The sequence below is a fragment of the Nerophis lumbriciformis genome, linkage group LG18 (genome assembly GCF_033978685.3).
Source record: "Nerophis lumbriciformis linkage group LG18, RoL_Nlum_v2.1, whole genome shotgun sequence".
NCBI classification, from domain to species: Eukaryota; Metazoa; Chordata; class Actinopteri; order Syngnathiformes; family Syngnathidae; genus Nerophis; species Nerophis lumbriciformis.
Window position 1 is genome coordinate 33,165,967 of NC_084565.2, and position 14,176 is coordinate 33,180,142.

Genomic DNA, 14,176 nt, shown 5'->3' on the forward strand with positions numbered 1-14,176 from the left:
TTGTTCATAGTTTTTGCCTTTGTGCAAGTATTTGGTTTCATAGTTTGTTCTCCGCCATTGTGCGCGCCTTTTGTTTACTTCCTTGTTTTGTATTTATAGGGTTTAAATAAAAAATGTACTTACATTCCCGTCTCGCCCGAGCCAACTTTCCGTTGCATCCCGGAAAAGCAAACACCCAGGACCAAGTCATGACAAAAAGTTGGCACAGGGGCATTTTTACCACTGTGTTACATGGCCTTTCCTTTTAACAACACTCAGTAAACGTTTGGGAACTGAGGAGACCAATTTTTTAAGATATTCAGGTGGAATTCTTTCCCATTCTTGCTTGATGTACAGCTTAAGTTGTTCAACAGTCCGGGGTCTCCGTTGTGGTATTTTAGGCTTCATAATGCACCACACATTTTCAATGGGAGACAGGTCTGGACTACAGGCAGGCCAGTCTAGTACCCGCACTCTTTTACTATGAAGCCACGCTGTTTTAAAACGTGGCTTGGCATTGTCTTGCTGAAATAAGCAGGGGCGTCCATGATGTTGCTTGGATGGCAAAATATGTTGCTCCAAAACCTGTATGTAACCTTTTTTTTTTTTCTTTCTTTAGTTTATTTCGAACATGAACACACTTACATTATAATACATCACACAATTTCATATCATTTCATTTTACATCATGCCCGAAAAGGAGTAGGAAGAAGCAAAGTTTATTTAATCCTACCCCTTTCCCACTTCAAAGCGTTTATAAATATATAGAATCCTTTACTGACCTTTTTATATAATAAAATAACATCTATGAATTAGTATACACCAGTTTTGTAATATGTAATTAATTAATTCAGTCATTATTAACATACTGAGATGAAGAATATCTTATTTTCAATAAGGTTGAAAGTATTTCTCATAATTCTTCTGCTTTGTACTCTGTAAGCACTATTATTTTCTTTTCAGCATTAATAGTGCCTTCACAGATGTGTAAGTTACCCATGTCTTGGGCACTTATACCATACTTGCCAACCCTCCTGATTTTCCCGGGAGACTCACGAATTTCAGTGCCCCTCCCGAAAATCTCCTGGGGCAACCATTCTCCCGAATTTCTCCCGATTTCCAGCCGGACAACAATATTGGGGGCGTGCCTTAAAGGCATTGCCTTTAGCGCCCTCTACAACCTGTCGTCACGTCCGCTTTTCCTCCATACAAACAGCGTGTCGGCCCAGCCACATAATATATTAACTTCTACACACACACACAAGTGAGGGGCGGCATGGCGTAGTGGGTAGAGCAACCGTGCCAGAAACCTGAGGGTTGCAGGTTCGCTCCCCGCCTCTTACCATCCAAAAATCACTGCCGTTGTGTCCTTGGGCGGGACACTTCACCCTTTTCCCCCGGTGCCACTCACACCGGTGAATTGAATAATGAATGATAGGTGGTGGTCGGAGGGGCCGTTGGCGCAAATTGCGGCCACACTTCCGTCAGCCTACCCCAAGGCAGCTGTGGCTATGAAAGTAGCTTACCACCACCAGGTGTGAATGGATGATGGGTTCTACATGTAAAGCGACTTTGGGTACTTAGAAAAGCGCTACATAAATCGCAGGTATTATTATACTCAGGTGGAATTCCTTCCCATTCTTGCTTGATGTACAGCTTAAGTTGTTCAACAGTCCGGGAGTCTCCGTTGTGGTATTTTAGGCTTCATATTGCGCCACACATTTTCAATGGGAGACAGGTCTGGACTACAGGCAGGCCAGTCTAGTACCCGCACTCTTTTACTATGAAGCCACGCTGTTGTAAAACGTGGCTTGGCATTGTCTTGCTGAAATAAGCAGGGGCGTCCATGATGTTGCTTGGATGGCAGCATATGTTGTTCCAAAACCTGTATGTACCTTTCAGCATTAATGGTGCCTTCACAGATGTCATGAGCACTTATACCATACTTGCCAACCCTCCTGATTTTTCCCGGGAGACTCACGAATTTCAGTGCCCCTCCCGAATTTCTCCCGATTTTTTGCCGGACAACAATATTGGGGGCGTGCCTTAAAGGCATTGCCTTTAGCGCCCTCTACAACCTGTCGTCACGTCCGCTTTTTCACCATACAAACAGCGTGTCGGCCCAGCCACATAATATATGTGGCTTCTACACACACACAAGTGAATGCAATGCATACTTGATCAACAGCCATACAGGTCACACTGAGGGTGGCCGTATAAACAACTTTAACACTGTTACAAATATGCGCCACACTGTCAACCCAGACCAAACAAGAATGACAAACACATTTCGGGAGAACATCCGCACCGTAACACAACAGAACAAATACCCAGAACCCCTTGCAGCACTAACTGTTCCGGGACGCTACAATATACACCCCCCCCCCCCCCCCTCCGCCCACCACCTCAAGGTCTCAAGGTTGGCAAGTATAACTTATACACTCCCATACCATCACAGATGCTGACTTTTGAACTTTGCGCCTATAACCGTCCGGATGGTTCTTTTCCTCCTTGGTCCAGAGGACACATGTCGCAGGCATCAAATTCCAAATGAGCTAATATTTGCCAAAAAATAACAAGGTTTTCCAGTTCAAAGGTTAAGTATCTTGTCTTTGCAGTCTATTCAATCGAATATAGGTTGAAAAGGATTTGCAAATCATTGTATTCTGTTTTTATTTAAGATTTACACAACGTGCCAACTTCACTGGTTTTGGGTTTTGTAAATGTGTGGTTGCAGATACGATACAGGGACGATATTATTAACGATTCGATCTGACACGATTCGGTGAGTTGAAATTGATTCAGTAACTTTTTAGCAAAAAAAAGGGTGAATGTTCCTATATTTCTGGTATTTCTTGTAAGGGAAGTGTGCATAAATGAATTATGGATACCAGCAAGTAAACAACAATTAATGGCCAATGCAGTTACCCATCCATCCATTTTCTACCGCTTATTCCCTTTTGGGGTCGCGGGGGGCGCTGGAGCCTATCTCATTTTTTTTTACATATTATTTAAATGAAGTGCAATCGCTGTTGTAACACGTGGCTTGGCATTGTCTTGCTGAAATAAGCAGGGGCGTCCATGATAACGTTGCTTGGATGGCAACATATGTTGCTCCAAAACCTGTATGTACCTTTCAGCATTAATGGTGCCTTCACAGATGTGTAAGCAAACAAGCAAGTAAACAACAATTAATGGCCAATGCAGTTACATATTATTTAAATGAAGTGCAATCGGCACTTTAGGTTAATGTAAAGAACAAAATATTTCTGCTCACATTTTCAACATTAAATCAATGTTCAATAAAAGTACAGTCACCAACATATCAGTAGATTTACTTGCTGAATAAAGTTCCTCGACCCGATCATTCAGTTGTGCCCCCTCATCCTTGTTGATGGTGTTGGCCCCTCGCTTCCTAATTTCCATAGCCTCCTTGATCCATCTCTATTATTTATTTGTTTCTAATGAAATAACTTTTCTTTGGTTGCACAGTTGCGTATTGTGTGACACATCATTACGCCCTAACTTGCTCCGCTGTCACTTCCATTTTGTCAGTCGTGTCTTTTGTGTGTTGCAGCTTAAAATTATTGTGTTTTCATTTGCGTTTGTGTTTACCTTTTCACCATGTTGCTTTAAAGGCCTACTGAAATGTGATTTTCTTATTCAAACGGGGATAGCAGGTCCATTCTATGTGTCATACTTGATCATTTCGCGATATTGCCATATTTTTGCTGAAAGGATTTAGTAGAGAACATCGACGATAAAGTTCGCAACTTTTGGTCGCTGATAAAAAAGCCTTGCCTGTACCGGAAGTAGCAGACGAGTAGCGTGACGTCACAGGTTGTGGAGCTCCTCACATCCGCACATTGTTTACAATCATGGCCACCAGCAGCGAGAGCGATTCGGACCGAGAAAGCGACAATTTCCCCATTAATTTGAGCGAGGATGAAAGATTTGTGGATGAGGAAAGTGAGAGTGAAGGACTAGAGGGCAGTGGGAGCGATTCAGATAGGGAAGATGCTGTGAGAGGCGGGTGGGACCTGATATTCAGCTGGGAATGACTAAAACAGTAAATAAACACAAGACATATATATACTCTATTAGCCACAACACAACCAGGCTTTTATTTAATATGCCACAAATTAATCCCGCATAACAAACACCTGCCCCCTCCCGTCCATATAACCCGCCAATACAACTCAAACACCTGCACAACACACTCAATCCCACAGCCCACAGTACCGTTCACCTCCCCAAAGTTCATACAACACATATATTTCCCCTAGTGTCCAAAAAACTCTAAATTAAGTCTTTGTTACTTAGAATATGTTCCCCATACTAAAGTGTTACCAAAAACATATAACTTTGTCTTGAATTTGAAAAAAAAAAAAACATTTTATTTTTCACTAAAGAAGGTTTCGGTGAATGCGCATATGAAACTGGTGGGGTTCGGTACCTCCAACAAGGTTAAGAACCACTGGTATACACTGGTTTCCTAACTTTCTAAATGTCTTCATATATTAATTTAACCTTTATTTATCCCAAGTAAGGCAATTAGGAACATATCCTTATTTTCAATGCTGGCCCAGCAAAAAGGCAACATTTGCTTGTTAGAGATGTTGAAGTGTAATGATTATCTCTCGTCAGCTCTCATTTGCCAACAGAAAGGAGCGCAGTAGGTCGCTCTCAACAATTCACAAATGCTCTAAATGTGCGGGGGTAAATGTGTTAATCTTTAAGATGGACAAACACTTTTTAAGTGTAAAATAAACATGGAAAATGTTTGAGCAGACTATGGTCAATCAGGAAGCATTTGGTGGTGTTTCCCTCTACAATTATAATTGTTACTATTCATCCATCCATTTTCTACCACTTGTCCCTTTCCGGGCAGAAGGCAGGGTACACCCTGGACAAGTCACCAACTCGTCGCATGGCCAACACCATACTTGCCAACTTTGAGACCTCCGAATTCGGGAGATGCGGGGAGGGCGGCGGGGTTGAGGTAGGGGGTGTGGGGGGGTTTGGTGGTAGCGGGGGGGGTGTATATTGTAGCATCCCGGAAGAGTTAGTGCTGCAAGGGGTTCTGGGTATTTGTTGTGTACCAGGATTACAGTCTGTTAAAAAAAAACAAAAAAACAGCAGTTATAATGGGAGTCAATGAGAGAGTGTGTATACTTTGTTTGTATCCTATTCAAACAATGTTGCAATGAAAAATATAATGCAATATTATTTTTTTCAATTTAAGGCAGCTAACCTTCAAACAAAATAATCACATCACATAAGTAACTAGAGATGTCCGATAATGGCTTTTTTGCCGATATCCCGATATTGTCCAACTCTTAATTACCGATTCCGATATCAACCGATATATACAGTCGTGGAATTAACACATTATTATGCCTAATTTTGTTGTGATGCCCCGCTGGATGCATTAAACAATGTAACAAGGTTTTCCAAAATAAATCACCTCAAGTTATGGGAAGAAAGTCCAACATGGCACTGCCATATTTATTATTGAAGTCACAAAGAGCATTTGGAATTTGGGACATGGTCTCCCTGAGAGAGCATGAGAAGGTTGAGGTGGGCGGGGTTGGGGGTAGCGGGGGGTGTATATTGTAGCGTCCCGGAAGAGTTAGTGCTGCAAGGGGTTCTGGGTATTTGTTCTGTTGTGTTACGGTGCGGATGTTCTCCCGAAATGTGTTTGTCATTCTTGTTTGGTGTGGGTTCACAGTGTGGCGCATATTTGTAACAGTGTTAAAGTTGTTTATACGGCCACCCTCAGTGTGACCTGTGTGGCTCTTGATCAAACATTCACCTATGTGTGTGAAAAGCCGCATATATTATGTGACTGGGCCGGCACGCTGTTTGTATGGAGGAAAAGCGGACGTGACGACAGGTTGTAGCATACTTGCCAACCTTAGATAATCTCCCACGGCACACCAGGCTATCATGTGGTGTATTTTTTTTTTTTTTTACAAGGTTATAGCACAGACGTTACTCTACAGTGGCGCATGATTTGACAAATGTACACCCTTTTTTGTGCAACGGCTCCCAAGAGTTAGCTGACACAAACATTACGTGATTAAAGTATACAACGCTGCACACCTCCATTTCATGTTGCAGGACATGTGGAGCAGTAAACACAAACATACACTCACCCACATTGCCATCGGTTACACAAAAACATACACACTTACTGGTTACATACAGGTGCGCTACCTCAGTGCTGCCTCACAGTGGACACTTGCAACATTACAGCATAACTTAATTGCTTTGGCTCATTCTTCAATGGAAAATGCTGTTTTTTTGTTGCAATTATCACAATGTATACCTTCATTTTTTAACATTAATACCTACTAATTATATAGTTCTCATCATACATTATGTACTTATTATGTAGGTTAGTTGGTTCTTGATATCTTGTGTCTCTAGCTCTACCTTTTATATCATTTGTAACAGCAAACAATACATAGTCGTGCTTATAAGTTTACATACCCTGGGAGAATTTATGATTTCTTGGCCATTCTTCACAAAAACCTTTCTTCCACTCATGCTTAATGGTTGTGTGAAGCTATTTATTGGCAAACAACTGTTTACTCTTTTTAAATCAAAATGACAAAAGAAAGTACCCAAATGACCCTGATCAAAAGTTTACATACCCCAGTGACTTTGATCTGATAACATGCACAAAAGTTGACACAAACAGGTTTGAATGGCTAATCAATGTTCCAATCCTCACCTGTGACCTGTTTGTAATTAATGTGTGTGTATAAAAGGTCAGTGAGTTTCTGGGCTTCTGACAGACCATTGCATCTTTCATCCTGTGCTGCACAGATGTTTCTAGATTCTGAGTCATGGGGAAGGCAAACGAATTGTCAAAGGATCTGCGAGAAAAGGTAATTGAACTGCATAAAACAGGAAAGGGGTATAAAAAGATATCCAAGGAATTGAGAATGCCAATCAGCAGTGTTCAAATGCTGATTAAGAAGTGGAAAATGAGGGATTCAGGTAGACCAGCAAAGATTTCAGCCACAACTGCCAGGAAAATTGTTCGAAATGCAAAGAAAAATCCACAAATAACTTCAGCTGAAATACAGGACTCTCTGAAAAAATTTGGTTTGGCTGTTTCAAGATGCACAATAAGGAGGCACTTGAAGAAAAATGGGCTGCATGGTCGAGTCGCCAGAAGAAAGCCATTTCTGCGCAAATGTCACAAAGTATCCCGCTTACATGACGCCAAACAGCACAGAGACAAGCCTCAAAACTTCTGGAACAAAGTCATTTGGAGTGATGGCTTTCTTCTGGCGACTCGACCATGCAGCCCATGCAGGGGTGTCAAACGTACAGCCCGGGGGCCAGGTCAGGTCCGTGAACAGGTTTTATCCGGCCCTCGGGATGAGTTTGCTAAGTATAGAAATTAACCTGAAATTTTTGAATGAAAGAAACGGCTGTTCTTAATCTGTCCACTAGATGTCGACATAGAAATTCTTTGTAGATGATGCTACATATGTACAAAATAAACCATATGATGTTAGTGTACGTGTCGTGGAAAATGAGCAAACTACATAAATAACATATTGTAATTAGATTTTTATATAATTGTTTTTATCTTGATTGAAAATTAACACCAATGAGTTGACTGATGGACATTATCACATAATTCATTCAGAAAATATAAAGGTAGAAAACTATTAACCGCAACATGTAAGTGTAAAAAAAAAAACCCCAACAACATTATGATTTGTACAATTTTAGAATGTTCTTGTTCTATTTTTAAACTAAGAAAACAATCTGAAATTGTCTTTATTTTTAAGTTATCGTGCCGTGATTTATTTTACCAGTCCGGCCCACTTGGGAGTATATATTTTCTCCATGTGGCCCCCCAATCTAAAATGAGTTTGACACCCCTGTCCCAATGCATTTTCTAATATTCAACTCACAAGCTGTAATTGGCGTCGTTAAAAAAACAACTTTCAACTGGAATGTAGTTTTACAAGCACAATATTGATTTGCATGCTAAAAAAAAAAAAGTAAAATAAAAAACATTAAATAGAAAATAAATACAAATTTAACAAATTGTCATATTTCCTAGAAAAATATTGTAACATGAAAATAAATTATGTTTGGCTAATCATAGAACAAATGTGCCAAGCCTGTGGAACACGGTTTAGGCGCCATAGGGAAGATTTCGGGGATCCCACAAAGCGGTTTGTTTTTGTTCTCTGAAATTAGCCCTCCGAAACACACACACACACACACACACACACACACACACACACACACACACACACACACACACACACACACACACACACACACACACACACACACACAGTCCTGCCCCTTGCAGTCAGTCTCAAAATCTGTCAATTAATTCTGTTTTTTCCCCAGAGCCACCTAAGTCGACGAGGCAGAGAAACGCATAACAAGCATTTCTCAGCGCTCCTTAACAGCTAAACTTGTTAATCTCTTGTGTGTCTTAATGGTGTCTCGTTAAGGAATCAGCGAGTAAATAGTGCCTTTTACAAATCTGATTTGTACGGTCAACACACTGAAAATATGAAGCTTCTGTTTTTGTACTTATTCTAAGAGCATTTCCCTGGAGTTTTTCTTTAAGGGGAACTGCACTTTTACAATCTGGCTTCAATATATATTATCGTACATCGTTACTCATTTCAACAACTAAGCACTGTGGACTATGTAGAGTTGTAGACTATAGGGGTCCAATCTTTTTCCAGCTAGGGCCACATTCCGAAAAATTTAAGAATGCAGAGGGCCACTTCGATACATTTTGTACATCAAAGATGCCAAAAGGAAACCGATGCACGTCAATATATGCTGAGCTAGCTGAATAAAGCATCCACATTAGCTCCGTGTTATAGGTCAGTGTTTTTCAACCGCCGTGCCGTGAGATACAGTCTGGTCTGCCGTGGGAGATGATCTAATTTCACCTATTTGGGTTAAAAATATTTTTTGCAAATCAGTAATTATAGTCTGCAAATGATGTGTTGTTGAGTGTCGGCGCTGTCTAGAGCTCGGCAGAGTAACCGTGTAATACTCTTCCATATCAGTAGGTGGCAGCCGGTAGCTAATTGCTTTGTAGATGCAGGAGGCAGAGTAAGGTAAAAATGTGTCTAATGCTTAAAACAAAAATAAACGAAAGGTGAGTGCCCCTAAGAAAAGGCATTGAAGCTTAGGGAAGGCTATGCAGAACAAAACTAAAACTGAACTGGCTACAAAGTAAACAAAAACAGAATGCTGGACGACAGCAAAGACTTACTGTGGAGCAAAGACGGCGTCCACAATGTACAACCGAACATGACGTGACAATCAACAATGTCCCCACAAAGAAGGATGAAAAACAACTGAAATATTCTTGATTGCTAAAACAAAGTAGATGCGGGAAACAGCGCTCAAAGGAAGACATGAAACTGCTACTGGAAAATACCAAAAAAAGAGAAAAAGGCACCAAAATAGGAGCGCAAGACAAGAAGTAAAACACTACACACAGGAAAACAGCAAAAAACTCAAAATAAGTCAGGGCGTGATGTGACAGGTGGTGACAGTACGCCTACTTTGAGACAAGAGCTATATTGATGCATGCTTGGTTATGGTTCAAAGTCATACCCAACAATTGCGACAACGACTTTTTACTGTCCACTAAGTTTTGTCTTTAATGATTTCTGCTGGTGGTGTGCGTCCGGATTTTTTCAACGCAAAAAAATGTGCCTTGGCTTAAAAAAGGTTGAAAAACACCGTTATAGGTGATAAAGGAAATTAGTGTACTTTGGGGGAATTTCAGGCAATATTAATGGATTCCAAAAAATTTTTTGTTTTGAAACTGTTCTTATTGAAACATTTTAGTTTCTACCTATAGTGTGATTTGTATGTTAATGTAACTAATTTATATATTTGTTTAATAATTGTTGTTTTTGTTGTTGTTATATGTATTATGAAACCTGTTTTGCTGCCCTCTTGGCCAGGTCACTCTTGTAAGAGTGGTTTTAATTTCAATAAGTTTTTACCTGGTTAAATGAAGAAAACTTTAATTCATGAAAATATGATAACTAGGGCTGTCAAAAATAATGAGTTAACTCATGCGATTACCGTATTTTTCGGACTATAAGTCGCAGTTTTTTTCATAGTTTGGCCGGGCTCCAGTGCGATTTATGTTTTTTTTCCTTCTTTATTATACATTTTCGGCAGGTGCGATTTATACTCCGGTGCGATTTATACTCCGAAAAATACGGTAATCACAAATGTAATCATGTACTATGTATACGCAGATTAACCACGCAATTTGTTTTGCTCTTTTGCCTTCTAATCTATTCTAACAATAAAATTGCATTTGTGTACAGTTATTGGGGTCTTTTTAAGGTATTTGACATTTGTAATTTAATTGAAATTATGCAACTAATACTATGAGCAATACTTACGATTAATCAAAATTAAAAAGTGTGATTAATCGGATTTTGAAAATTTTGTCTTTCGATAGCACTACTAATAACATATCTCAGTTATAATGAATTCATTTTATTTTTGCAATTTATCAAGAGCCAATAAAAAGCCAGCTAGGGGCCGAAATTGGCCACCCGTCGAGTAAGATTTATCTAGTTGATACTGCTATGATTACATCGATATTTTTTATTTACACAAAATCTTTTTCCTTTTTAAAAAATTCATATTATGTTTATAAACTCAATTTATGAGGGAATTTTGCCTATCATTCACAATCAATATGAGAGACAAAGATGCATTTTTTTTTTACGATTCTTAAGATAAAAAATTCTTGAAAGATGCAGCTAATGGGACTCATTGTTGTCGCCCTCTAAAACGACTTCAAAACCCTCCAATGTTTTATGTACACGCTACAAGTCTATTTATAATCTAGTAACATAACAATGTAATATGTTCAATATTTACCACATTTTGATCATTTTAATAACCGATTCATTTAGCGCATTGATTTCCGTTTCCATAGCAGTGCACTTCCTACTTCCGGACACAAAGTCATGTGTGTTGTAATCACGGCAGGCGTGGTAACTGACATCGAAGACGGCTATTTTCGGACAATTGAGCATTCACAACCTTGTCTTTTTGAAGCTGAATGTATGGAGGATGATCTCCTGCTTCTAGAAGCCAGCAGGAAGGAAGGGTGAGACGTTGGAGCAGACGGTAGCCGAGAGAATGTGGTCAGTGTGACTCGAAGCTGCAAAATGTGGAACTTGAAGCCAAGTTATTTTGACATAAATGGAGTCCCTACCCAAATAAACCGAAAAAAACCCATTCTCGGCCAGCTGAACCAAAGGTTCAACTATCCTTAGAGTGAGTCACACTTTATTATTATTTGTGATGCATAACAGTACATACTGTCTGGCTAGCTGTCTACAACCAAAACAAGAAATTTGGGCTAATACTTTACAGATACTGTAAAGATCCTGATTGTTCCTGTTTTTAGTTACGTTGTATTACAAACTCGAACGCGTTTCGTTTTGACACAGTTGCTTGCTTATCTTTTTGCGTAGCTAGCTTTTACGACTAATACCGAAGCACGCCGATGTGTTAGTACGTTAGAAAAAGAGTTCCTCGGTGTTCGCTCTTACAATAACAATGTCGCTACAGCTTGGTTATTATACAAGTTAGGGAACGTAAATTAAGTATTGTTGACGGTTTTTGAATGCCTCTTTTAAGTGATTTAGAGGTAGAATTGATGGCTCCCATTAGCTGCATTGCCAGCCACCGAGAACAAGCCGATTTGTACATGTTAGAAAGCGAAAAAATAACAAAACCTTTTGTCTTCTCGTCTCTCATAATGGTCGGCAAAAGTGCAGTTCCCCTTTAAGATTGACCTAGTACAGGGGTCGCGTACTTGCCAACCTTGAGACCTCCGATTTCGGGAGGTGGGGGTTGGGGGCGTGGTCGGGGGTGCGGCAGGGCGTGGTTGGGGGCGTGGTTAAGAGGGGAGGAGTATATTGACAGCTAGAATTCACCAAGTCAAGTATTTTATATATATATATATATATATATATATATATATATATATATATATATATATATATCTGCGATGAGGTGGCGACTTGTCCAGGGTGTACCCCGCCTTCCGCCCGATTGTAGCTGAGATAGGCTCCAGCGCCCCCCGCGACCCCAAAGGGAATACGCGGTAGAAAATGGATGGATGGATATATATATATATATAGCTACATCCTGAAAATATGCAAACAAAACTGTGTTTAGATAATTGATACTTCAAACTTGCATAAATATATCTTAAGGAATATAACATAACTTGGCTTCTGAGAGCTTCAAAATGTAATGAATAAAATGCTAAAGTTGTTGATAAACGAGCAATTATTTTAATAATTAAATATGGTCATTTTAAATGAATTATTATGATAATTTAAAATTAATTATTTCAAATATGTTTATTTTAATGTATAATTCTAATGCCTGGATGTAATAAGGAGTCAGAAAAAATACAAATAAAAATACAATTAATTTTGATGTTTTTAGCAAAATATAGTAAAACATTTTTTTTTATTTTTTTTAATTAATAAATATATTTATTTTTAGGTAAGATAATCATAATAATATAATTTATCTCTCGTCTGGATGATTTATTTCTTGTCACCCTGTTGTCCTCCCGTTGTGAAGAAAGGTTGTCCTCACTCAGGTGCATGGAGCTGGAGGGGGCGTGGCCTCCAGCTCCGCCTGAAAATCGGGAGATTTTCGGGAGAATATTTGTCCCGGGAGGTTTTCGGGAGAGGCGCAGAATTTCGGGAGTCTCCCGGAAAATTCGGGAGGGTTGGCAAGTATGAGGGGTCGGCAACCCGCGGCTCTAGAGCCGCATGCGGCTCTTTAGCGCCGCCCTAGTGGCTCTCTGGAGCTTTTTAAAAGATGTATGAAAAATGGAAAAAGAAAAGAAAAAATCTATTTTTTGTTTTAATATGGTTTCTGTAGGAGGACAAACATGACACAAGCCTCCCTAATTGTTACAAAGCACACTGTTTATATTAAACATGCTTCACTGATTCGAGTATTTGGCGAGCGCCGTTTTGTCCTACTAATTTTGGCGGTCTTTGAACTCACCGTAGTTTGTTTACATGTATAACTTTCTCCGACTTTCTAGGACATGTTTTATGCCACTTCTTTTTCTGTCTCGTTGTGTCCACAAAACCTTTAACGTTGTGCATGAAAGGTGAGTTTTGTTGATGTTATTGACTTGTGTGGAGTGCTAATCAGACATATTTGGTCACTGCATGACTGCAAGCTAATCGATGCTAACATGCTATTTAGGCTAGCTCTATGTACATATTGCATCATTATGCCTCATTTGTAGCTATATTCGAGGTCATTTAGTTTCCTTTAAGTCCTCTTGATTCAATTTATATCCCATGACACACTATCTGTATGTAATATGGCTTTTAAATTTTTGCGGTTCCAGACAATTTGTTTTTGTATTTTTGGTCCAATATGGCTCTTTCAACATTTTGGGTTGCCAACCCCTGACCTAGTAAGCCATTAACAGGAACACCAACCTTTCAAAAGACAACGCAATATATATATATTTTAAACACTTACACCCGTTTTGTAGCCTCTTCTTTTAGTTTCTCCCCCTCCTGTCCTGTCTTTTAACCTCTTTATCTCGCAATCGTTTGTGTTTCCGGAGGAAAGCTTAGCAGCAAAACCAACAGGGCCTCCAGCGAGTGTGAGGGACAAAGAGTCGGAGGCACACAGAGGAACTTACCTCATAGTCCATGTCAGTCCTCCTGCGTCTGCAAACACATTTAGTCTGCAAGTGTATCCTAATTTTAAACTTCTTTTTTTAAATAAAAGCACCTCGGCTCGCAATAACTTATAGCACTTTTGCAGGATTCAAGGGCTTTACAGCCATTGAGGAAAAAATATTAAAAGTATTCATAGGCACTGTAGTTTAGTATTTTTACACAAATACATACAATGGTACCTCAATAAATAAGAGCTAATTGTTATGCTTTAAGTCTGTGGTCCCCACCGGTACCGGTCCATTACACATTTACTACCAGGCCACAAAGAAACATTAAATAACTTAACTTCACGTTTTGGGGATTTTTTTTTTATCATTTACAATCTTTGTGTATCACAATAACACATGTTTTTTTTAATGCATTCTAACTTGTAAATATCGCCTTCTCTAAAAAACATAAAAAAACCTCCATCA

General features: G+C 39.4%; 1 long non-coding RNA gene across 1 annotated transcript in view; it reads left to right on the plus strand.

Moving 5' to 3' along the window:
- LOC133617850 (uncharacterized) overlaps positions 1 to 14,176 on the plus strand; it is a 74,869-nt gene that overhangs the window by 43,018 nt on the left and 17,675 nt on the right. The gene's annotated exons all lie outside the window — the stretch shown is intronic.